This window comes from Oncorhynchus clarkii, chromosome 13 (assembly GCF_045791955.1).
Source record: "Oncorhynchus clarkii lewisi isolate Uvic-CL-2024 chromosome 13, UVic_Ocla_1.0, whole genome shotgun sequence".
Taxonomy (NCBI): domain Eukaryota; kingdom Metazoa; phylum Chordata; class Actinopteri; order Salmoniformes; family Salmonidae; genus Oncorhynchus; species Oncorhynchus clarkii.
The window spans coordinates 1,197,250-1,219,384 of NC_092159.1; the positions used below are offsets into that span (position 1 = coordinate 1,197,250).

The 22,135-nt window shown below is 42.9% G+C and overlaps 24 non-coding genes across 24 annotated transcripts; all 24 read right to left on the bottom strand.

Moving 5' to 3' along the window:
• Positions 1–461: 461 nt before the first annotated feature.
• trnal-aag (transfer RNA leucine (anticodon AAG)) lies at positions 462–543 on the bottom strand. The gene has a single exon. It is a non-coding gene; the product is annotated as a tRNA-Leu (tRNA).
• A 734-nt stretch (positions 544–1,277) lies between these two features.
• On the bottom strand, positions 1,278–1,361 carry trnal-aag (transfer RNA leucine (anticodon AAG)). Its single transcript has one exon. It is a non-coding gene; the product is annotated as a tRNA-Leu (tRNA).
• A 737-nt stretch (positions 1,362–2,098) lies between these two features.
• On the bottom strand, positions 2,099–2,180 carry trnal-aag (transfer RNA leucine (anticodon AAG)). Its single transcript has one exon. It is a non-coding gene; the product is annotated as a tRNA-Leu (tRNA).
• Positions 2,181–2,917: 737 nt separating this feature from the next.
• Positions 2,918–2,999, bottom strand: trnal-aag (transfer RNA leucine (anticodon AAG)). Its single transcript has one exon. It is a non-coding gene; the product is annotated as a tRNA-Leu (tRNA).
• Positions 3,000–3,736: 737 nt separating this feature from the next.
• trnal-aag (transfer RNA leucine (anticodon AAG)) lies at positions 3,737–3,818 on the bottom strand. The gene has a single exon. It is a non-coding gene; the product is annotated as a tRNA-Leu (tRNA).
• Positions 3,819–4,555: 737 nt separating this feature from the next.
• On the bottom strand, positions 4,556–4,637 carry trnal-aag (transfer RNA leucine (anticodon AAG)). Its single transcript has one exon. It is a non-coding gene; the product is annotated as a tRNA-Leu (tRNA).
• Positions 4,638–5,374: 737 nt separating this feature from the next.
• On the bottom strand, positions 5,375–5,456 carry trnal-aag (transfer RNA leucine (anticodon AAG)). The gene has a single exon. It is a non-coding gene; the product is annotated as a tRNA-Leu (tRNA).
• Positions 5,457–6,193: 737 nt separating this feature from the next.
• On the bottom strand, positions 6,194–6,275 carry trnal-aag (transfer RNA leucine (anticodon AAG)). Its single transcript has one exon. It is a non-coding gene; the product is annotated as a tRNA-Leu (tRNA).
• Positions 6,276–7,011: 736 nt separating this feature from the next.
• On the bottom strand, positions 7,012–7,093 carry trnal-uag (transfer RNA leucine (anticodon UAG)). Its single transcript has one exon. It is a non-coding gene; the product is annotated as a tRNA-Leu (tRNA).
• Positions 7,094–7,803: 710 nt separating this feature from the next.
• On the bottom strand, positions 7,804–7,885 carry trnal-aag (transfer RNA leucine (anticodon AAG)). The gene has a single exon. It is a non-coding gene; the product is annotated as a tRNA-Leu (tRNA).
• A 710-nt stretch (positions 7,886–8,595) lies between these two features.
• Positions 8,596–8,677, bottom strand: trnal-uag (transfer RNA leucine (anticodon UAG)). The gene has a single exon. It is a non-coding gene; the product is annotated as a tRNA-Leu (tRNA).
• A 736-nt stretch (positions 8,678–9,413) lies between these two features.
• trnal-aag (transfer RNA leucine (anticodon AAG)) lies at positions 9,414–9,495 on the bottom strand. The gene has a single exon. It is a non-coding gene; the product is annotated as a tRNA-Leu (tRNA).
• A 674-nt stretch (positions 9,496–10,169) lies between these two features.
• trnal-uag (transfer RNA leucine (anticodon UAG)) lies at positions 10,170–10,251 on the bottom strand. Its single transcript has one exon. It is a non-coding gene; the product is annotated as a tRNA-Leu (tRNA).
• A 728-nt stretch (positions 10,252–10,979) lies between these two features.
• trnal-uag (transfer RNA leucine (anticodon UAG)) lies at positions 10,980–11,061 on the bottom strand. Its single transcript has one exon. It is a non-coding gene; the product is annotated as a tRNA-Leu (tRNA).
• Positions 11,062–11,799: 738 nt separating this feature from the next.
• On the bottom strand, positions 11,800–11,881 carry trnal-aag (transfer RNA leucine (anticodon AAG)). The gene has a single exon. It is a non-coding gene; the product is annotated as a tRNA-Leu (tRNA).
• A 736-nt stretch (positions 11,882–12,617) lies between these two features.
• trnal-uag (transfer RNA leucine (anticodon UAG)) lies at positions 12,618–12,699 on the bottom strand. Its single transcript has one exon. It is a non-coding gene; the product is annotated as a tRNA-Leu (tRNA).
• Positions 12,700–14,241: 1,542 nt separating this feature from the next.
• Positions 14,242–14,323, bottom strand: trnal-aag (transfer RNA leucine (anticodon AAG)). Its single transcript has one exon. It is a non-coding gene; the product is annotated as a tRNA-Leu (tRNA).
• Positions 14,324–15,060: 737 nt separating this feature from the next.
• On the bottom strand, positions 15,061–15,142 carry trnal-aag (transfer RNA leucine (anticodon AAG)). Its single transcript has one exon. It is a non-coding gene; the product is annotated as a tRNA-Leu (tRNA).
• A 736-nt stretch (positions 15,143–15,878) lies between these two features.
• On the bottom strand, positions 15,879–15,960 carry trnal-uag (transfer RNA leucine (anticodon UAG)). The gene has a single exon. It is a non-coding gene; the product is annotated as a tRNA-Leu (tRNA).
• Positions 15,961–17,502: 1,542 nt separating this feature from the next.
• trnal-aag (transfer RNA leucine (anticodon AAG)) lies at positions 17,503–17,584 on the bottom strand. The gene has a single exon. It is a non-coding gene; the product is annotated as a tRNA-Leu (tRNA).
• A 737-nt stretch (positions 17,585–18,321) lies between these two features.
• trnal-aag (transfer RNA leucine (anticodon AAG)) lies at positions 18,322–18,403 on the bottom strand. Its single transcript has one exon. It is a non-coding gene; the product is annotated as a tRNA-Leu (tRNA).
• Positions 18,404–19,140: 737 nt separating this feature from the next.
• trnal-uaa (transfer RNA leucine (anticodon UAA)) lies at positions 19,141–19,222 on the bottom strand. The gene has a single exon. It is a non-coding gene; the product is annotated as a tRNA-Leu (tRNA).
• A 735-nt stretch (positions 19,223–19,957) lies between these two features.
• Positions 19,958–20,041, bottom strand: trnal-aag (transfer RNA leucine (anticodon AAG)). The gene has a single exon. It is a non-coding gene; the product is annotated as a tRNA-Leu (tRNA).
• Positions 20,042–20,777: 736 nt separating this feature from the next.
• trnal-uag (transfer RNA leucine (anticodon UAG)) lies at positions 20,778–20,859 on the bottom strand. The gene has a single exon. It is a non-coding gene; the product is annotated as a tRNA-Leu (tRNA).
• Positions 20,860–22,135: the final 1,276 nt, after the last annotated feature.

Sequence of the window (22,135 nt, forward strand, 5' to 3'; positions counted from 1 at the left end):
GGAATGAGGGTAAAGGCTGGATTCCCTTTATTTGTCCGGTGTCCTTGGTGGCCTTGTTTGAAATTACATTACAGTTTTCTGTTGAGAAAAAGTTGCAGCGGTGGACTTTGAACCGACACCTCCGAAAGACTGGGTCCTTAAATCCAGTTCTCTGGACAGCTCGGCCACAGTACCAACTGTTAAAATGGACTGCTGGGTCGTCCCACAGATCATCACAACTTTCCTTTTTTCCAATCAAGGATTTGACGTGAACAACCACCGGTAGGAGGTGCAACTGCCACCGTGAGAGCACAGGACTTGGTGGCTGGTTGGTTAAGGCGACGGACTACACTATTGAGTTGGAACCCCATCCGTGACACACAACATTGCTTCTTTTCTCCCTTGCATGGCCCTACATGAAAGTAAAACCGCTGAAATAAAGCAGAAAATGTGATAGCTTGCACAAACAAACTCAATAAAGATGGCAGTGGTGGGATTTGAACCCACGCCTCCTTAGAGACTGGAGCCTTAATCCAGCGCCTTAGACCGCTCGGCCACACTACCCAGCTGTGGCAAAATATTCACACTTTCTCGTCAGTTACCTAGAGCGTCTGCACTCCCTTGTATTTCAGTCTTCTTTTTCATTTTCTTCTTTAAAATCTTTATGTATCTCATGTTGCTCTTGCGTCCTTCATCTTTTTTTGATTCTCTTTCTAAAAATGTTAATTTATCTGATGTTGCTCTTTCTTTCATGGTATAAACTGAGAATTAGTTTCTGCTTTTATATCTGAAGCAGATTGAATTAGAAAAACATGGCAGATAATTGCAATGACAGACGTGGGAATTAGGGTAAAGGCTGGATTCCCTTTATTTGTCCGGTGTCCTTGGTGGCCTTGTTTGAAATGACATTACAGTTTTCTGTTGAGAAAAAGTTGCAGCGGTGGACTTTGAACCGACACCTCCGAAAGACTGGGTCCTTAAATCCAGTTCTCTGGACAGCTCGGCCACAGTACCAACTGTTAAAATGGACTGCTGGGTCGTCCCACAGACCATCACAACTTTCCTTTTTTCCAATCAAGGATTTGACGTGAACAACCACCGGTAGGAGGTGCAACTGCCACCGCGGGGGCACAGGACTTGGTGGCTGGTTGGTTAAGGCGATGGACTACACTATCGAGTTGGAACCCCATCCGTGACACACAACATTGCTTCTTTTCTCCCTTGCATGGCCCTGCATGAAAGTAAAACCGCTGAAATAAAGCAGAAAATGTGATAGCTTGCGCAAACAAACTCAATAAAGATGGCAGTGTGGGATTTGAACCCACGCCTCCTTAGAGACTGGAGCCTTAATCCAGCGCCTTAGACCGCTCGGCCACACTACCCAGCTGTGGCAAAATATTCACACTTTCTCGTCAGTTACCTAGAGCGTCTGCACTCCCTTGTATTTCAGTCTTCTTTTTCATTTTCTTCTTTAAAATCTTTATGTATCTCATGTTGCTCTTGCGTCCTTCATCTTTTTTTGATTCTCTTTCTAAAAATGTTAATTTATCTGATGTTGCTCTTTCTTTCATCGTATAAACTGTGAATTAGTTTCTGCTTTTATATCTGAAGCAGATTGAATTAGAAAAACATGGCAGATAATTGCAATAACAGACGTGGGAATTAGGGTAAAGGCTGGATTCCCTTTATTTGTCCGGTGTCCTTGGTGGCCTTGTTTGAAATGACATTACAGTTTTCTGTTGAGAAAAAGTTAAAGCGGTGGACTTTGAACCGACACCTCCGAAAGACTGGGTCCTTAAATCCAGTTCTCTGGACAGCTCGGCCACAGTACCAACTGTTAAAATGGACTGCTTGGTCGTCGCACAGACCATCACAACTTTCCTTTTTTCCAATCAAGGATTTGACGTGAACAACCACCGGTAGGAGGTGCAACTGCCACTGCGGGGGCACAGGATTTGGTGGCTAATTGGTTAAGGCGATGGACTACACTATTGAGTCGGATCCCCATCCGTGACACACAACATTGCTTATTTTCTCCCTTGCATGGCCCTGCATGAAAGTAAAAACTCTGAAATAAAGCAGAACATGTGATAGCTTGCGCAAACAAACTCAATAAAGATGGCAGTGGTGGGATTTGAACCCACGCCTCCTTAGAGACTGGAGCCTTAATCCAGCGCCTTAGACCGCTCGGCCACACTACCCAGCTGTGGCAAAGTATTCACACTTTCTCGTCAGTTACCTAGAGCGTCTGCACTCCCTTGTATTTCAGTCTTCTTTTTCATTTTCTTCTTTAAAATCTTTATGTATCTCATGTTGCTCTTGCGTCCTTCATCTTTTTTTGATTCTCTTTCTAAAAATGTTAATTTATCTGATGTTGCTCTTTCTTTCATCGTATAAACTGAGAATTAGTTTCTGCTTTTATATCTGAAGCAGATTGAATTAGAAAAACATGGCAGATAATTGCAATAACAGACGTGGGAATTAGGGTAAAGGCTGGATTCCCTTTATTTGTCCGGTGTCCTTGGTGGCCTTGTTTGAAATTACATTACAGTTTTCTGTTGAGAAAAAGTTGCAGCGGTGGACTTTGAACCGACACCTCCGAAAGACTGGGTCCTTAAATCCAGTTCTCTGGACAGCTCGGCCACAGTTCCCACTGTTAAAATGGACTGCTTGGTCGTCGCACAGACCATCACAACTTTCCTTTTTTCCAATCAAGGATTTGACGTGAACAACCACCGGTAGGAGGTGCAACTGCCACTGCGGGGGCACAGGATTTGGTGGCTAATTGGTTAAGGCGATGGACTACACTATTGAGTCGGATCCCCATCCGTGACACACAACATTGCTTATTTTCTCCCTTGCATGGCCCTGCATGAAAGTAAAACCGCTGAAATAAAGCAGAAAATGTGATAGCTTGCGCAAACAAACTCAATAAAGATGGCAGTGGTGGGATTTGAACCCACGCCTCCTTAGAGACTGGAGCCTTAATCCAGCGCCTTAGACCGCTCGGCCACACTACGCAGCTGTGGCAAAATATTCACACTTTCTCGTCAGTTACCTAGAGCGTCTGCACTCCCTTGTATTTCAGTCTTCTTTTTCATTTTCTTCTTTAAAATCTTTATGTATCTCATGTTGCTCTTGCGTCCTTCATCTTTTTTTGATTCTCTTTCTAAAAATGTTAATTTATCTGATGTTGCTCTTTCTTTCATCGTATAAACTGAGAATTAGTTTCTGCTTTTATATCTGAAGCAGATTGAATTAGAAAAACATGGCAGATAATTGCAATAACAGACGTGGGAATTAGGGTAAAGGCTGGATTCCCTTTATTTGTCCGGTGTCCTTGGTGGCCTTGTTTGAAATGACATTACAGTTTTCTGTTGAGAAAAAGTTAAAGCGGTGGACTTTGAACCGACACCTCCGAAAGACTGGGTCCTTAAATCCAGTTCTCTGGACAGCTCGGCCACAGTACCAACTGTTAAAATGGACTGCTTGGTCGTCGCACAGACCATCACAACTTTCCTTTTTTCCAATCAAGGATTTGACGTGAACAACCACCGGTAGGAGGTGCAACTGCCACTGCGGGGGCACAGGATTTGGTGGCTAATTGGTTAAGGCGATGGACTACACTATTGAGTCGGATCCCCATCCGTGACACACAACATTGCTTATTTTCTCCCTTGCATGGCCCTGCATGAAAGTAAAAACTCTGAAATAAAGCAGAACATGTGATAGCTTGCGCAAACAAACTCAATAAAGATGGCAGTGGTGGGATTTGAACCCACGCCTCCTTAGAGACTGGAGCCTTAATCCAGCGCCTTAGACCGCTCGGCCACACTACCCAGCTGTGGCAAAGTATTCACACTTTCTTGTCAGTTACCTAGAGCGTCTGCACTCCCTTGTATTTCAGTCTTCTTTTTCATTTTCTTCTTTAAAATCTTTATGTATCTCATGTTGCTCTTGCGTCCTTCATCTTTTTTTGATTCTCTTTCTAAAAATGTTAATTTATCTGATGTTGCTCTTTCTTTCATCGTATAAACTGAGAATTAGTTTCTGCTTTTATATCTGAAGCAGATTGAATTAGAAAAACATGGCAGATAATTGCAATAACAGACGTGGGAATTAGGGTAAAGGCTGGATTCCCTTTATTTGTCCGGTGTCCTTGGTGGCCTTGTTTGAAATGACATTACAGTTTTCTGTTGAGAAAAAGTTGCAGCGGTGGACTTTGAACCGACACCTCCGAAAGACTGGGTCCTTAAATCCAGTTCTCTGGACAGCTCGGCCACAGTTCCCACTGTTAAAATGGACTGCTTGGTCGTCGCACAGACCATCACAACTTTCCTTTTTTCCAATCAAGGATTTGACGTGAACAACCACCGGTAGGAGGTGCAACTGCCACTGCGGGGGCACAGGATTTGGTGGCTAATTGGTTAAGGCGATGGACTACACTATTGAGTCGGATCCCCATCCGTGACACACAACATTGCTTATTTTCTCCCTTGCATGGCCCTGCATGAAAGTAAAACCGCTGAAATAAAGCAGAAAATGTGATAGCTTGCGCAAACAAACTCAATAAAGATGGCAGTGGTGGGATTTGAACCCACGCCTCCTTAGAGACTGGAGCCTTAATCCAGCGCCTTAGACCGCTCGGCCACACTACCCAGCTGTGGCAAAATATTCACACTTTCTCGTCAGTTACCTAGAGCGTCTGCACTCCCTTGTATTTCAGTCTTCTTTTTCATTTTCTTCTTTAAAATCTTTATGTATCTCATGTTGCTCTTGCGTCCTTCATCTTTTTTTGATTCTCTTTCTAAAAATGTTAATTTATCTGATGTTGCTCTTTCTTTCATCGTATAAACTGAGAATTAGTTTCTGCTTTTATATCTGAAGCAGATTGAATTAGAAAAACATGGCATATAATTGCAATAACAGACGTGGGAATTAGGGTAAAGGCTGGATTCCCTTTATTTGTCCGGTGTCCTTGGTGGCCTTGTTTGAAATGACATTACAGTTTTCTGTTGAGAAAAAGTTAAAGCGGTGGACTTTGAACCGACACCTCCGAAAGACTGGGTCCTTAAATCCAGTTCTCTGGACAGCTCGGCCACAGTACCAACTGTTAAAATGGACTGCTTGGTCGTCGCACAGACCATCACAACTTTCCTTTTTTCCAATCAAGGATTTGACGTGAACAACCACCGGTAGGAGGTGCAACTGCCACTGCGGGGGCACAGGATTTGGTGGCTAATTGGTTAAGGCGATGGACTACACTATTGAGTCGGATCCCCATCCGTGACACACAACATTGCTTATTTTCTCCCTTGCATGGCCCTGCATGAAAGTAAAAACTCTGAAATAAAGCAGAACATGTGATAGCTTGCGCAAACAAACTCAATAAAGATGGCAGTGGTGGGATTTGAACCCACGCCTCCTTAGAGACTGGAGCCTTAATCCAGCGCCTTAGACCGCTCGGCCACACTACCCAGCTGTGGCAAAATATTCACACTTTCTCGTCAGTTACCTAGAGCGTCTGCACTCCCTTGTATTTCAGTCTTCTTTTTCATTTTCTTCTTTAAAATCTTTATGTATCTCATGTTGCTCTTGCGTCCTTCATCTTTTTTTGATTCTCTTTCTAAAAATGTTAATTTATCTGATGTTGCTCTTTCTTTCATGGTATAAACTTAGAATTAGTTTCTGCTTTTATGTCTGAAGCAGATTGAATTAGAAAAACACGGCAGATAATTGCAATAACAGACGTGGGAATGAGGGTAAAGGCTGGATTCCCTTTATTTGTCCGGTGTCCTTGGTGGCCTTGTTTGAAATTACATTACAGTTTTCTGTTGAGAAAAAGTTGCAGCGGTGGACTTTGAACCGACACCTCCGAAAGACTGGGTCCTTAAATCCAGTTCTCTGGACAGCTCGGCCACAGTACCAACTGTTAAAATGGACTGCTGGGTCGTCCCACAGACCATCACAACTTTCCTTTTTTCCAATCAAGGATTTGACGTGAACAACCACCGGTAGGAGGTGCAACTGCCACCGCGGGGGCACAGGACTTGGTGGCTGGTTGGTTAAGGCGATGGACTACACTATCGAGTTGGAACCCCATCCGTGACACACAACATTGCTTCTTTTCTCCCTTGCATGGCCCTGCATGAAAGTAAAAACGCTGAAATAAAGCAGAACATGTGATAGCTTGCGCAAACAAACTCAATAAAGATGGCAGTGGTGGGATTTGAACCCACGCCTCCTTAGAGACTGGAGCCTTAATCCAGCACCTTAGACCGCTCGGCCACACTACCCAGCTGTGGCAAAATATTCACACTTTCTCGTCAGTTACCTAGAGCGTCTGCACTCCCTTGTATTTCAGTCTTCTTTTTCATTTTCTTCTTTAAAATCTTTATGTATCTCATGTTGCTCTTGCGTCCTTCATCTTTTTTTGATTCTCTTTCTAAAAATGTTAATTTATCTGATGTTGCTCTTTCTTTCATCGTATAAACTGAGAATTAGTTTCTGCTTTTATGTCTGAAGCAGATTGAATTAGAAAAACACGGCAGATAATTGCAATAACAGACGTGGGAATTAGGGTAAAGGCTGGATTCCCTTTATTTTCTGGTGTCCTTGGTGGCCTTGTTTGAAATTACATTACAGTTTTCTGTTGAGAAAAAGTTGCAGTGGTGGACTTTGAACCGACACCTCTGAAAGACTGGGTCCTTAAATCCAGTTCTCTGGACAGCACGCCCACAGTACCAACTGTTAAAATGGACTGCTGGGTCGTCCCACAGACCATCACAACTTCCCTTTTTTCCAATCAAGGATTTGACGTGAACAACCACCGGTAGGAGGTGCAACTGCCACCGTGAGAGCACAGGACTTGGTGGCTGGTTAGTTAAGGCGACGGACTACACTATTGAGTTGGAACCCCATCCGTGACACACAACATTGCTTCTTTTCTCCCTTGCATGGCCCTACATGAAAGTAAAAACGCTGAAATAAAGCAGAACATGTGATAGCTTGCGCAAACAAACTCAATAAAGATGGCGGTGGTGGGATTTGAACCCACGCCTCCTTAGAGACTGGAGCCTAAATCCAGCGCCTTAGACCGCTCGGCCACACTACCCAGCTCTGGCAAGATTTCCAAACTTTCTCGTCAGTTACCTAGAGCGTCTGCACTTCCTTGTATTTTAGTCTTCTTTTTCATTTTCTTCTTTAAAATCTTTATGTATCTCATGTTGCTCTTGCGTCCTTCATCTTTTTTTGATTCTCTTTTTAAAAATCTTAATTTATCTGATGTTGCTCTTTCTTCCATCGTATAAACTTAGAATTAGTTTCTGCTTTTATGTCTGAAGCAGATTGAATTAGAAAAACACGGCAGATAATTGCAATAACAGACGTGGGAATTAGGGTAAAGGCTGGATTCCCTTTATTTGTCCGGTGTCCTTGGTGGCCTTGTTTGAAATTACATTACAGTTTTCTCTTGAGAAAAAGTTGCAGCGGTGGACTTTGAACCGACACCTCTGAAAGAATGGGTCCTTAAATCCAGTTTTCTGGACAGCTCGGCCACAGTTCCCACTGTTAAAATTGACTGCTTGGTCGTCCCACAGACCATCACAACTTTCCTTTTTTCCAATCAAGGATTTGACGCGAACAACCACCGGTAGGAGGTGCAACTGCAACCTCGGGGGCACAGGACTTGGTGGCTGGTTGGTTAAGGCGATGGACTACACTATTGAGTTGGAACCCCATCCGTGACACACAGCATTGCTTCTTTTCTCCCTTGCATGGCCCTGCATGTAAGTAAAAACGTTGCGCAAACAAACTCAATAAAGATGGCAGAGGTGGGATTTGAACCCACGCCTCCTTAGAGACTGGAGCCTTAATCCAGTGCCTTAGACCCCTCGGCCACACTACCCAGCTCTGGCAAAATATTCACACTTTCTCGTCAGTTACCTAGAGCGTCTGCACTTCCTTGTATTTTAGTCTTCTTTTTCATTTTCTTCTTTAAAATCTTTATGTATCTCCTGTTGCTCTTGCGTCCTTCATCTTTCTTTGATTCTCTTTTTAAAAATCTTAATTTATCTGATGTTGCTCTTTCTTCCATCGTATAAACATAGAATTAGTTTCTGCTTTTATGTCTGAAGCAGATTGAATTAGAAAAACACAGCAGATAATTTCAAAAACAGAGGTGGGAATGAGGGTAAAGGCTGGATTCCCTTTATTTTCCGGTGTCCTTGGTGGCCTTGTTGAGAAAAAGTTAAAGCGGTGGACTTTGAACCCACACCTCTGAAAGACTGGATCCTTAAATACAGTTCTCTGGACAGCTTGGCCACAGTACCCACTGTTAAAATGGACTGCTAGGTCGTCACACAGCCCAGCCCAACTTTCATTGTTTACAATCATGGATTTGACGTGAACAACCACCGGTAGGAGGTGCAACTGCCACCGTGAGAGCACAGGACTTGGTGGCTGGTTGGTTAAGGCAATGGACTACACTATTGAGTTGGAACCCCATCCGTGACACACATCATTTCTTCTTTTCTCCCTTGCATGGGCGACATGAAAGTAAAAACCCTGAAATAAGGCAGAACATGTGATAGCTTGCGCAAACAAACTCAATAAAGATGGCAGTGGTGGGATTTGAACCCACGCCTCCTTAGAGACTGGAGCCTAAATCCAGCGCCTTAGACCGCTTTGCCACACTACCCAGCTCTGGCAAGATTTCCACACTTTCTCGTCAGTTACCTAGAGCGTCTGCACTCCCTTGTATTTTAGTCTTCTTTTTCATTTTCTTCTTTAAAATCTTTATGTATCTCATGTTGCTCTTGCGTCCTTCATCTTTTTTTGATTATCTTTCTAAAAATCTTAATTTATCTGATGTTGCTCTTTCTTTCATGGTATAAACTTAGAATTAGTTTCTGCTTTTATGTCTGAAGCAGATTGAATTAGAAAAACACGGCAGATAATAGCAATAATAGACGTGGGAATGAGGTTAAAGGCTGGATTCCCTTTATTTTCCGGTGTCCTTGGTGGCCTTGTTTGAAATTACATTACAGTTTTCTGTTGAGAAAAAGTTGCAGTGGTGGACTTTGAACCGACACCTCTGAAAGACTGGGTCCTTAAATCCAGTTCTCTGGACAGCTTGGCCACAGTTCCCACTGTTAAAATAGACTGCTTGGTCATCGCACAGACCATCACAACTTTCCTTTTTTCCAATCAAGGATTTGACGTGAACAACTACCGGTAGGAGGTGCAACTGCCACCGTGGGGGCACAGGACTTGGTGGCTGGTTGGTTAAGGCGATGGACTACACTATTGAGTTGGAACCCCATCCGTGACACACAACATTGCTTCTTTTCTCCCTTGCATGGCCCTGCATGAAAGTAAAAACACTGAAATAAAGCAGAACATGTGATAGCTTGCGCAAACAAACTCAATAAAGATGGCATTGGTGGGATTTGAACCCACGCCTCCTTAGAGACTGGAGCCTTAATCCAGCGCCTTAGACCGCTCGGCCACACTACCCAGCTCTGGCAAGATTTACAAACTTTCTCGTCAGTTACCTAGAGCGTCTGCACTCCCTTGTATTTTAGTCTTCTTTTTCATTTTCTTCTTTAAAATCTTTATGTATCTCATGTTGCTCTCTCTTCCATTGTGTACACTGAAAATTAGTTTCTGCTTTTATGTCTGAAGCAGATTGAATCTGAAAAACACAGCAGATATTTTCAAAAACAGATGTGGGAATTAGGGTAAAGGCTGGATTCCCTTTTTTGTCCGGTGTCCTTGGTGGCCTTGTTTGAAATTACATTACAGTTTTTTGTTGAGAAAAAGTTAAAGCGGTGGACTTTGAACCCACACCTCTGAAAGACTGGATCCTTAAATAAAGTTCTCTGGACAGCTTGGCCACAGTACCAACTGTTAAAATGGACTGCTAGGTCGTCGCACAGCCCAGGCCAACTTTCCTTGTTTACAATCAAGGCTTTGACGTGAACAACCACCGGTAGGAGGTGCAACTGCCACCGCGGGAGCACAGGACTTGGTGGCTGGTTGGTTAAGGCAATGGACTACACTATTGAGTTGGAACCCCATCCGTGACACACATCATTTCTTCTTTTCTCCCTTGCATGGGCGACATGAAAGTAAAAACCCTGAAATAACGCAGAACATGTGATAGCTTGCGCAAACAAACTCAATAAAGATGGCAGTGGTGGGATTTGAACCCACGCCTCCTTAGAGACTGGAGCCTAAATCCAGCGCCTTAGACCGCTCGGCCACACTACCCAGCTCTGGCAAAATATTCACACTTTCTCGTCAGTTACCTAGAGCGTCTGCACTTCCTTGTCTTCTTTTTCATTTTCTTCTTTAAAATCTTTATGTATCTCATGTTGCTCTTGCGTCCTTCATCTTTTTTTGATTCTCTTTTTAAAAATCTTAATTTATCTGATGTTGCTCTTTCTTCCATCGTATAAACTTAGAATTAGTTTCTGCTTTTATGTCTGAAGCAGATTGAATTAGAAAAACACGGCAGATAATAGCAATAATAGACGTGGGAATGAGGGTAAAGGCTGGATTCCCTTTATTTTCCGGTGTCCTTGGTGGCCTTGTTTGAAATTACATTACAGTTTTCTGTTGAGAAAAAGTTGCAGTGGTGGACTTTGAACCGACACCTCTGAAAGACTGGGTCCTTAAATCCAGTTCTCTGGACAGCTTGGCCACAGTTCCCACTGTTAAAATAGACTGCTTGGTCATCGCACAGACCATCACAACTTTCCTTTTTTCCAATCAAGGATTTGACGTGAACAACTACCGGTAGGAGGTGCAACTGCCACCGTGGGGGCACAGGACTTGGTGGCTGGTTGGTTAAGGCGATGGACTACACTACTGAGTTGGAACCCCATCCGTGACACACAACATTGCTTCTTTTCTCCCTTGCATGGCCCTGCATGAAAGTAAAAACACTGAAATTAAGCAGAACATGTGATAGCTTGCGCAAACAAACTCAATAAAGATGGCAGTGGTGGGATTTGAACCCACGCCTCCTTAGAGACTGGAGCCTAAATCCAGCGCCTTAGACCGCTCGGCCACACTACCCAGCTCTGGCAAGATTTCCAAACTTTCTCGTCAGTTACCTAGAGCGTCTGCACTTCCTTGTATTTTAGTCTTCTTTTTAATTTTCTTCTTTAAAATCTTTATGTATCTCATGTTGCTCTTGCGTCCTTCATCTTTTTTTTGATTCTCTTTCTAAAAATCTTAATTTATCTGATGTTGCTCTTTCTTTCATCGTATAAACTTAGAATTAGTTTCTGCTTTTATGTCTGAAGCAGATTGAATTAGAAAAACACGGCAGATAATAGCAATAATAGACGTGGGAATGAGGGTAAAGGCTGGATTCCCTTTATTTGTCCGGTGTCCTTGGTGGCCTTGTTTGAAATTACATTACAGTTTTCTGTTGAGAAAAAGTTGTAGTGGTGGACTTTGAACCGACACCTCTGAAAGACTGGGTCCTTAAATCCAGTTCTCTGGACAGCTCGCCCACAGTACCAACTGTTAAAATGGACTGCTGGGTCGTCCCACAGACCATCACAACTTTCCTTTTTTCCAATCAAGGATTTGACGTGAACAACCACCGGTAGGAGGTGCAACTGCCACTGTGAGAGCACAGGACTTGGTGGCTGGTTGGTTAAGGCGATGGACTACACTATTGAGTTGGAACCCCATCCGTGACACACAACATTGCTTCTTTTCTCCCTTGCATGGCCCTGCATGAAAGTAAAAACGCTGAAATAAAGCAGAACATGTGATAGCTTGCGCATACAAACTCAATAAAGATGGCAGTGGTGGGATTTGAACCCACGCCTCCTTAGAGACTGGAGCCTTAATCCAGCGCCTTAGACCGCTCAGCCACACTACCCAGCTCTGGCAAAATATTCACACTTTCTCGTCAGTTACCTAGAGCGTCTGCACTCCCTTGTATTTCAGTCTTCTTTTTAATTTTCTTCTTTAAAATCTTTATGTATCTCATGTTGCTCTTGCGTCCTTCATCTTTTTTTGATTCTCTTTCTAAAAATCTTAATTTATCTGATGTTGCTCTTTCTTCCATCGTATAAACTTAGAATTAGTTTCTGCTTTCATGTCTGAAGCAGATTGAATTAGAAAAACACGGCAGATAATTGCAATAACAGACTTGGGAATTAGTGTAAAGGCTAGATTCCCTTTATTTTCCGGTGTCCTTGGTGGCCTTGTTTGAAATTACATTACAGTTTTCTGTTGAGAAAAAGTTGCAGTGGTGGACTTTGAACCGACACCTCTGAAAGACTGGGTCCTTAAATCCAGTTCTCTGGACAGCTCGCCCACAGTACCAACTGTTAAAATGGATTGCTGGGTCGTCCCACAGACCATCACAACTTTCCTTTTTTCCAATCAAGGATTTGACATGAACAACCACCGGTAGGAGGTGCAACTGCCACCGTGAGAGCACAGGACTTGGTGGCTGGTTGGTTAAGGCGACGGACTACACTATTGAGTTGGAACCCCATCCGTGACACACAACATTGCTTCTTTTCTCCCTTGCATGGCCCTACATGAAAGTAAAAACGCTGAAATAAAGCAGAACATGTGATAGCTTGCGCAAACAAACTCAATAAAGATGGCAGTGGTGGGATTTGAACCCACGCCTCCTTAGAGACTGGAGCCTAAATCCAGCGCCTTAGACCGCTCGGCCACAATACCCAGCTCTGGGGAACTATTCACACTTTCTCGTCAGTTACCTAGAGCGTCTGCACTTCCTTGTATTTTTGTCTTTTTTTTCATTTTCTTCTTTAAAATCTTTATGTATCTCATGTTGCTCTTGCGTCCTTCATCTTTTTTTGATTCTCTTTCTAAAAATCTTAATTTATCTGATGTTGCTCTTTCTTTCATCGTATAAACTTAGAATTAGTTTCTGCTTTTATGTCTGAAGCAGATTGAATTAGAAATACACATCAGATAATTGCAATAACAGACGTGGAAATTAGGGTAAAGGCTGGATTCCCTTTATTTGTCCGGTGTCCTTGGTGGCCTTGTTTGAAATTACATTACAGTTTTCTGTTGAGAAAAAGTTGCAGCGGTGGACTTTGAACCGACACCTCCGAAAGACTGGGTCCTTAAATCCAGTTCTCTGGACAGCTCGGCCACAGTACCAACTGTTAAAATGGACTGCTGGGTCGTCCCACAGATCATCACAACTTTCCTTTTTTCCAATCAAGGATTTGACGTGAACAACCACCGGTAGGAGGTGCAACTGCCACCGCGGGGGCACAGGACTTGGTGGCAGGTTGGTTAAGGCAATGGACTACACTATTGAGTTGGAACCCCATCCGTGAAACACAACATTGCCTCTTTTCTCCCCTCCCTGCATGAAAGTAAAAACGCTGAAATAAAGCAGAAAAGCTTGCTCAAACAAAGTCAATAAAGATGGCAGTGGTGGGATTTGAACACACGCCTCCTTAGAGACTGGAGCCTTAATCCAGCACCTTAGACTGCTCAGCCACACTACCCAGCTCTGGCAAAATGTTCACACTTTCTCGTCAGTTAACTAGAGCGTCTGCACTCCCTTGTATTTTAGTCTTCTTTTTCATTTTCTTCTTTAAAATCTTTATGTATCTCATGTTGCTCTTGCGTCCTTCATCTTTTTTTGATTCTCTTTTTAAAAATCTTAATTTATCTGATGTTGCTCTTTCTTCCATCGTATAAACTTAGAATTCGTTTCTGCTTTTATGTCTGAAGCAGATTGAATTAGAAAAACACGGCAGATAATTGCAATAACAGACTTTTGAATTAGGGTAAAGGCTGGATTCCCTTTATTTGTCCGGTGTCCTTGGTGGCCTTGTTTGAAATTACATTACAGTTTTCTGTTGAGAAAAAGTTTCAGAGGTGGACTTTGAACCTACACCTCCGAAAGACTGGGTCCTTAAATCCAGTTCTCTGGACAGCTCGGCCACAGTTCCCACTGTTAAAATGGACTGCTTGGTCGTCGCACAGACCATCACAACTTTCCTTTTTTCCAATCAAGGATTTGACGTGAAGAACCACCGGTAGGAGGTGCAACTGCCACCGTGAGAGCACAGGACTTGGTGGCTGGTTGGTTAAGGCGATGGACTACACTATTGAGTTGGAACCCCATCCTTGACACACAACATTGCTTCTTTTCTCCCTTGCATGGGCGACATGAAAGTAAAAACCCAGAAACAAAGCAGAAAATGTGATAGCTTGCGCAAAAAAACTCAATAAAGATGGCAGTGGTGGGATTTGAACCCACGCCTCCTTAGAGACTGGAGCCTTAATCCAGCGCCTTAGACCGCTCAGCCACACTACCCAGCTCTGGCAAAATATTTACACTTTCTCGTCAGTTACCTAGAGCGTCTGTACTTCCTTGTATTTTAGTCTTCTTTTTCATTTTCTTCTTTAAAATCTTTATGTATCTCATGTTGCTCTTGCGTCCTTCATCTTTTTTTGATTCTCTTTTTAAAAATCTTAATTTATCTGATGTTGCTCTTTCTTCCATCGTATAAACTTAGAATTAGTTTCTGCTTTTATGTCTGAAGCAGATTGAATCTGAAAAACACAGCAGATAATTTCAAAAACAGACGAGGGAATTAGGGTAAAGGATGGATTCCCTTTATTTGTCCGGTGTCCTTGGTGGACTTGCTTGAAATTACATTACAGTTTTCTGTTGAGAAAAAGTTGTAGTGGTGGACTTTGAACCGACACCTCTGAAAGACTGGGTCCTTAAATCCAGTTCTCTGGACAGCTCGCCCACAGTACCAACTGTTAAAATGGACTGCTGGGTCGTCCCACAGACCATCACAACTTTCCTTTTTTCCAATCAAGGATTTGACGTGAACAACCACCGGTAGGAGGTGCAACTGCCACTGTGAGAGCACAGGACTTGGTGGCTGGTTGGTTAAGGCGATGGACTACACTATTGAGTTGGAACCCCATCCGTGACACACAACATTGCTTCTTTTCTCCCTTGCATGGCCCTGCATGAAAGTAAAAACGCTGAAATAAAGCAGAACATGTGATAGCTTGCGCATACAAACTCAATAAAGATGGCAGTGGTGGGATTTGAACCCACGCCTCCTTAGAGACTGGAGCCTTAATCCAGCGCCTTAGACCGCTCAGCCACACTACCCAGCTCTGGCAAAATATTCACACTTTCTCGTCAGTTACCTAGAGCGTCTGCACTCCCTTGTATTTCAGTCTTCTTTTTAATTTTCTTCTTTAAAATCTTTATGTATCTCATGTTGCTCTTGCGTCCTTCATCTTTTTTTGATTCTCTTTCTAAAAATCTTAATTTATCTGATGTTGCTCTTTCTTCCATCGTATAAACTTAGAATTAGTTTCTGCTTTCATGTCTGAAGCAGATTGAATTAGAAAAACACGGCAGATAATTGCAATAACAGACTTGGGAATTAGTGTAAAGGCTAGATTCCCTTTATTTTCCGGTGTCCTTGGTGGCCTTGTTTGAAATTACATTACAGTTTTCTGTTGAGAAAAAGTTGCAGTGGTGGACTTTGAACCGACACCTCTGAAAGACTGGGTCCTTAAATCCAGTTCTCTGGACAGCTCGCCCACAGTACCAACTGTTAAAATGGATTGCTGGGTCGTCCCACAGACCATCACAACTTTCCTTTTTTCCAATCAAGGATTTGACATGAACAACCACCGGTAGGAGGTGCAACTGCCACCGTGAGAGCACAGGACTTGGTGGCTGGTTGGTTAAGGCGACGGACTACACTATTGAGTTGGAACCCCATCCGTGACACACAACATTGCTTCTTTTCTCCCTTGCATGGCCCTACATGAAAGTAAAAACGCTGAAATAAAGCAGAACATGTGATAGCTTGCGCAAACAAACTCAATAAAGATGGCAGTGGTGGGATTTGAACCCACGCCTCCTTAGAGACTGGAGCCTAAATCCAGCGCCTTAGACCGCTCGGCCACAATACCCAGCTCTGGGGAACTATTCACACTTTCTCGTCAGTTACCTAGAGCGTCTGCACTTCCTTGTATTTTTGTCTTTTTTTTCATTTTCTTCTTTAAAATCTTTATGTATCTCATGTTGCTCTTGCGTCCTTCATCTTTTTTTGATTCTCTTTCTAAAAATCTTAATTTATCTGATGTTGCTCTTTCTTTCATCGTATAAACTTAGAATTAGTTTCTGCTTTTATGTCTGAAGCAGATTGAATTAGAAATACACATCAGATAATTGCAATAACAGACGTGGAAATTAGGGTAAAGGCTGGATTCCCTTTATTTGTCCGGTGTCCTTGGTGGCCTTGTTTGAAATTACATTACAGTTTTCTGTTGAGAAAAAGTTGCAGCGGTGGACTTTGAACCGACACCTCCGAAAGACTGGGTCCTTAAATCCAGTTCTCTGGACAGCTCGGCCACAGTACCAACTGTTAAAATGGACTGCTGGGTCGTCCCACAGATCATCACAACTTTCCTTTTTTCCAATCAAGGATTTGACGTGAACAACCACCGGTAGGAGGTGCAACTGCCACCGCGGGGGCACAGGACTTGGTGGCAGGTTGGTTAAGGCAATGGACTACACTATTGAGTTGGAACCCCATCCGTGAAACACAACATTGCCTCTTTTCTCCCCTCCCTGCATGAAAGTAAAAACGCTGAAATAAAGCAGAAAAGCTTGCTCAAACAAAGTCAATAAAGATGGCAGTGGTGGGATTTGAACACACGCCTCCTTAGAGACTGGAGCCTTAATCCAGCACCTTAGACTGCTCAGCCACACTACCCAGCTCTGGCAAAATGTTCACACTTTCTCGTCAGTTAACTAGAGCGTCTGCACTCCCTTGTATTTTAGTCTTCTTTTTCATTTTCTTCTTTAAAATCTTTATGTATCTCATGTTGCTCTTGCGTCCTTCATCTTTTTTTGATTCTCTTTTTAAAAATCTTAATTTATCTGATGTTGCTCTTTCTTCCATCGTATAAACTTAGAATTCGTTTCTGCTTTTATGTCTGAAGCAGATTGAATTAGAAAAACACGGCAGATAATTGCAATAACAGACTTTTGAATTAGGGTAAAGGCTGGATTCCCTTTATTTGTCCGGTGTCCTTGGTGGCCTTGTTTGAAATTACATTACAGTTTTCTGTTGAGAAAAAGTTTCAGAGGTGGACTTTGAACCTACACCTCCGAAAGACTGGGTCCTTAAATCCAGTTCTCTGGACAGCTCGGCCACAGTTCCCACTGTTAAAATGGACTGCTTGGTCGTCGCACAGACCATCACAACTTTCCTTTTTTCCAATCAAGGATTTGACGTGAAGAACCACCGGTAGGAGGTGCAACTGCCACCGTGAGAGCACAGGACTTGGTGGCTGGTTGGTTAAGGCGATGGACTACACTATTGAGTTGGAACCCCATCCTTGACACACAACATTGCTTCTTTTCTCCCTTGCATGGGCGACATGAAAGTAAAAACCCAGAAACAAAGCAGAAAATGTGATAGCTTGCGCAAAAAAACTCAATAAAGATGGCAGTGGTGGGATTTGAACCCACGCCTCCTTAGAGACTGGAGCCTTAATCCAGCGCCTTAGACCGCTCAGCCACACTACCCAGCTCTGGCAAAATATTTACACTTTCTCGTCAGTTACCTAGAGCGTCTGTACTTCCTTGTATTTTAGTCTTCTTTTTCATTTTCTTCTTTAAAATCTTTATGTATCTCATGTTGCTCTTGCGTCCTTCATCTTTTTTTGATTCTCTTTTTAAAAATCTTAATTTATCTGATGTTGCTCTTTCTTCCATCGTATAAACTTAGAATTAGTTTCTGCTTTTATGTCTGAAGCAGATTGAATCTGAAAAACACAGCAGATAATTTCAAAAACAGACGAGGGAATTAGGGTAAAGGATGGATTCCCTTTATTTGTCCGGTGTCCTTGGTGGACTTGCTTGAAATTACATTACAGTTTTCTGTTGAGAAAAAGTTGCAGCGGTGGACTTTGAACCGACACCTCCGAAAGACTGGGTCCTTAAATCCAGTTCTCTGGACAGCTCGTCCACAGTACCCACTGTTAAAATGGACTGCTGGGACATCGCACAGCCCAGCCCAAGTTTCCTTGTTTCCAATCAAGGCTTTGACGTGATAAAACACCGGTAGGAGGTGCAACTGCCACCGCGTGGGCACAGGACTTGGTGGCTGGTTGGTTAAGGCGATGGACTACACTATTGAGTTGGAACCCCATCCGCGACACACAACATTGCTTATTTTCTCCCTTGCAAAGCCCTGCATGAAAGTAAAAACACTGAAATAAAGCAGAACATGTGATAGCTTGCGCAAACAAACTCAATAAAGATGGCAGTGGTGGGATTTGAACCCACGCCTCCTTAGAGACTGGAGCCTTAATCCAGCGCCTTAGACCGCTCGGCCACACTACCCAGCTCTGGCAAAATATTCACACTTTCTCGTCAGTTACCTAGAGCGTCTGCACTCCCTTGTATTTTAGTCTTCTTTTTCATTTTCTTCTTTAAAATCTTTATGTATCTCATGTTGCTCTTGCGTCCTTCATCTTTTTTTGATTCTCTTTTTAAAAATCTTAATTTATCTGATGTTGCTCTTTCTTCCATCGTATAAACTTAGAATTAGTTTCTGCTTTTATGTCTGAAGCAGATTGAATTAGAAAAACACGTCAGATAATTGCAATAACAGACGTGGGAATTAGGGTAAAGGCTGGATTCCCTTTATTTTCCGGTGTCCTTGGTGGCCTTGTTTGAAATTACATTACAGTTTTCTGTTGAGAAAAACTTGCAGCGGTGGACTTTGAACCGACACCTCCGAATGACTGGGTCCTTAAATCCAGTTCTCTGGACAGCTCGGCCACAGTTCCCACTGTTAAAATGGACTGCTTGGTCGTCGCACAGACCATCACAACTTTCCTGTTTTTCCAATCAAGGATTTGACGTGAACAACCACCGGTAGGAGGTGCAACTGCCACTGCGGGGGCACAGGATTTGGTGGCTAATTGGTTAAGGCGATGGACTACACTATTGAGTCGGATCCCCATCCGTGACACACAACATTGCTTCTTTACTCCCTTGCATGGCCCTGCATGAAAGTAAAACCGCTGAAATAAAGCAGAAAATGTGATAGCTTGCGCAAACAAACTCAATAAAGATGGCAGTGGTGGGATTTGAACCCACGCCTCCTTAGAGACTGGAGCTTAAATCCAGCGCCTTAGACCGCTCGGCCACACTACCCAGCTGTGGCAAAATATTCACACTTTCTCGTCAGTTACCTAGAGCGTCTGCACTCCCTTGTATTTCAGTCTTCTTTTTCATTTTCTTCTTTAAAATCTTTATGTATCTCATGTTGCTCTTGCGTCCTTCATCTTTTTTTGATTCTCTTTCTAAAAATGTTAATTTATCTGATGTTGCTCTTTCTTTCATCGTATAAACTGAGAATTAGTTTCTGCTTTTATATCTGAAGCAGATTGAATTAGAAAAACATGGCAGATAATTGCAATAACAGACGTGGGAATTAGGGTAAAGGCTGGATTCCCTTTATTTGTCCGGTGTCCTTGGTGGCCTTGTTTGAAATGACATTACAGTTTTCTGTTGAGAAAAAGTTGCAGCGGTGGACTTTGAACCGACACCTCCGAAAGACTGGGTCCTTAAATCCAGTTCTCTGGACAGCTCGGCCACAGTTCCCACTGTTAAAATGGACTGCTTGGTCGTCGCACAGACCATCACAACTTTCCTTTTTTCCAATCAAGGATTTGACGTGAACAACCACCGGTAGGAGGTGCAACTGCCACTGCGGGGGCACAGGATTTGGTGGCTAATTGGTTAAGGCGATGGACTACACTATTGAGTCGGATCCCCATCCGTGACACACAACATTGCTTATTTTCTCCCTTGCATGGCCCTGCATGAAAGTAAAAACTCTGAAATAAAGCAGAACATGTGATAGCTTGCGCAAACAAACTCAATAAAGATTGCAGTGGTGGGATTTGAACCCACGCCTCCTTAGAGACTGGAGCCTTAATCCAGCGCCTTAGACCGCTCGGCCACACTAACCAGCTGTGGCAAAATATTCACACTTTCTCGTCAGTTACCTAGAGCGTCTGCACTCCCTTGTATTTCAGTCTTCTTTTTCATTTTCTTCTTTAAAATCTTTATGTATCTCATGTTGCTCTTGCTTCCTTCATCTTTTTTTTATTCTCTTTTTAAAAATCTTGATTTGTCTCATGTTGCTCTTTCTTCCATCGTATAAACTTAGAATTAGTTTCTGCTTTTATGTCTGAAGCAGATTGAATCTGAAAAACACAGCAGATATTTTCAAAAACAGATGTGGGAATTATGGTAAAGGCTGGATTCCCTTTTTTGTCCGGTGTCCTTGGTGGCCTTGTTTGAAATTACATTACAGTTTTTTGTTGAGAAAAAGTTAAAGCGGTGGACTTTGAACCCACACCTCTGAAAGACTGGGTCCTTAAATCCAGTTCTCTGGACAGCTTGGCCACAGTAACCACTGTTAAATTGGACTGCTAGGTTGTCGCACAGCCCAGGCCAACTTTCCTTGTTTACAATCAAGGCTTTCACGTGAACAAGGAGGTGGGAGGAGGTGCAACTGCCACCGCGGGAGCACAGGACTTGGTGGCTGGTTGGTTAAGGCAATGGACTACACTATTGAGTTGGAACCCCATCCGTGACAGACATCATTTCTTCTTTTCTCCCTTGCATGGGTGACATGAAAGTAAAAACCCTGAAATAACACCGAACATGTGATAGCTTACGCATACAAACTCAATAAAGATGGCAGTGGTGGGATTTGAACCCACGCCTCCTTAGAGACTGGAGCCTAAATCCAGCGCCTTAGACCGCTCGGCCACACTACCCGGCTCTGGCAAGATTTCCACACTTTCTCGTCAGTTACCAGAGCGTCTGCACTCCCTTGTATTTTAGTCTTCTTTTTCATTTTCTTCTTTAAAATCTTTATGTATCTCATGTTGCTCTTGCGTCCTTCATCTTTTTTTGATTCTCTTTTTAAAAATCTTAATTTATCTGATGTTGCTCTTTCTTCCATTGTGTACACTGAAAATTAGTTTCTGCTTTTATGTCTGAAGCAGATTGAATCTGAAAAACACAGCAGATAATTTTAAAAACAGAGGTGGGAATTAGGGTAAAGGCTGGATTCCATTTATTTGTCCGGTGTCCTTGGTGGCCTTGCTTGAAATTACATTACAGTTTTCTGTTGAGAAAAAGTTAAAGCGGTGGACTTTGAACCCACACCTCTGAAAGACTGGATCCTTAAATACAGTTCTCTGGACAGCTTGGCCACAGTACCCATTGTTAAAATGGACTGCTAGGTCGTCGCACAGCCCAGGCCAACTTTCCTTGTTTACAATCTAGGCTTTGAAGTGAACAACCACCGGTAGGAGGTGCAACTGCCACCGCGGGGGCACAGGACTTGGTGGCTGGTTGGTTAAGGCGATGGACTACACTATTGAGTTGGAACCCCATCCGTGACACACAACATAGATTTTTTTCTCCCTTGCATGGCCCTGCATGAAAGTAAAAACGCTGAAATAAAGCAGAACATGTGATAGCTTACGCAAACAAACTCAATAAAGATGGCAGTGCTGGGATTTGAACCCACGCCTCCTTAGAGACTGGAGCCTTAATCCAGCGCCTTAGACCGCTCGGCCACAATACCCAACTCTGGCAAGCTTCCACACTTTCTCGTCAGTTACCTAGAGCGTCTGCACTTCCTTGTATTTTAGTCTTCTTTTTCATTTTCTTCTTTAAAATCTTTATGTATCTCATGTTGCTCTTGCGTCCTTCATCTTTTTTTGATTCTCTTTTTAAAAATCTTAATTTATCTGATGTTGCTCTTTCTTCCATTGTGTACACTGAAAATTCGTTTCTGCTTTTATGTCTGAAGCAGATTGAATCTGAAAAACACAGCAGAATTTTTTCAAAAACAGAGGTGGGAATTAGGGTAAAGGATGGATTCCCTTTATTTGTCCGGTGTCCTTGGTGGCCTTGTTTGAAATTACATTACAGTTTTTTGTTGAGAAAAAGTTAAAGCGGTGGACTTTGAACCCACACCTCTGAAAGACTGGATCCTTAAATACAGTTCTCTGGACAGCTTGGCCACAGTACCCACTGTTA